This window comes from Limulus polyphemus, unplaced genomic scaffold, assembly GCF_000517525.1.
Source record: "Limulus polyphemus unplaced genomic scaffold, Limulus_polyphemus-2.1.2 Scaffold6704, whole genome shotgun sequence".
NCBI lineage: Eukaryota > Metazoa > Arthropoda > Merostomata > Xiphosura > Limulidae > Limulus > Limulus polyphemus.
This window is the reverse complement of record NW_013672314.1, coordinates 12042-13335: the sequence shown is the minus strand read 5'-3', so window position 1 is coordinate 13335 and position 1294 is coordinate 12042.

Sequence of the window (1294 nt, the reverse complement as noted above, 5' to 3'; positions counted from 1 at the left end):
CATCAATTATACCTTTTTTGGTATAATTGAAGCCATTTATAATTTCTTTGCTCATTCAACAATTCAATGGGACTAACTGCAGCAGGAGCTTATGATCTCTGTCAAGCGTGAATCAGAAACATGGTGAAGTGCAAGAGAAAAGGCAGTAAAGTTGTACATGAAAAACTGGATGAATTGCTAGGACTGTTAGTGAGGATGGCAACACGGCTGAAACAAAATGTGGTGCTCATAATATTCTGAAACGCATGCTTACATTTGATTTTCTTGTACTTTTGCATTTTTGGAGAAATCTTTTATCATCTATCAATCGAGTGCAGAAACGTCTTCAGGACCCAAAAATGAATTTTAGAGAAGCAGCTGGTGATCTTGATTCTTTGAAAAAGAAATTGATATAATCACGTGAAAAGTCCTGTCAAGAAGCACTTAAAGTGGGCAAGAATCAATATGAAACATGGGGATTGACCACTGAAAGAGGAAAAATACGTCGTAAACGAATGCCAGGTGAAAATGCAGCTGATGCTGGATTGACTGCTGAACAGGAAATTTATCGCATCATGAAGGATGTTATTGATCGCTCGATTACAAAAATAACAGGATGATTTTCTCGCTTACTAGATTTAGATTCACGGTTTAGATTCCTACTAGATGTGCAAAATATTGTTTCTGGAGATTTCGAAGACGGAAAATTGCAAGAAAAATGTTCTGACTTAGCAAAGAGGTGATATTGATGGACCAGAATTGTACAGAAAAATTGAAGAGTGTAGAATGTTGATAAGTAAAAGAACACAGACCGACTTTCCTGAACCAATGGTTGCAACTGATTTGCTAACATTTATAATTTCATATGGTGAAGATGTTTTCCCAAATTTAAGAATTGCATTGCAGATTTTGTTACCAATTGTGGTTTCTATTGCTAGTTGTGAAGGGTCCTTCAGCAAGCTGAAATTAATTCTTACATATTTGAGAACCTCACTGATTCAAGAACGACTTAGTAACTTGGCAATATTAAGTGTTGAAAAAGATGTACTTAATACCTTAAATTTTGATAGTTTAATTGAAGCATTTGCAGCAGCAAAAGCACGAAAGGTTCATATAATGTAACCATGAATACCAGAATGCTACCTGTACAAGATCTAGTTAAGTATATGTACAGTTTTGTAAACTAATAAAATTTGTTATTTGTAATCTTAATTTGTATTTTATCAATCTGTTTTATAATCCATGTACACAGCGTGGTCACAAGTAAATAGACACCACCTTTTCAGAAAAAAATGAAAAATTTCAATCATATTCA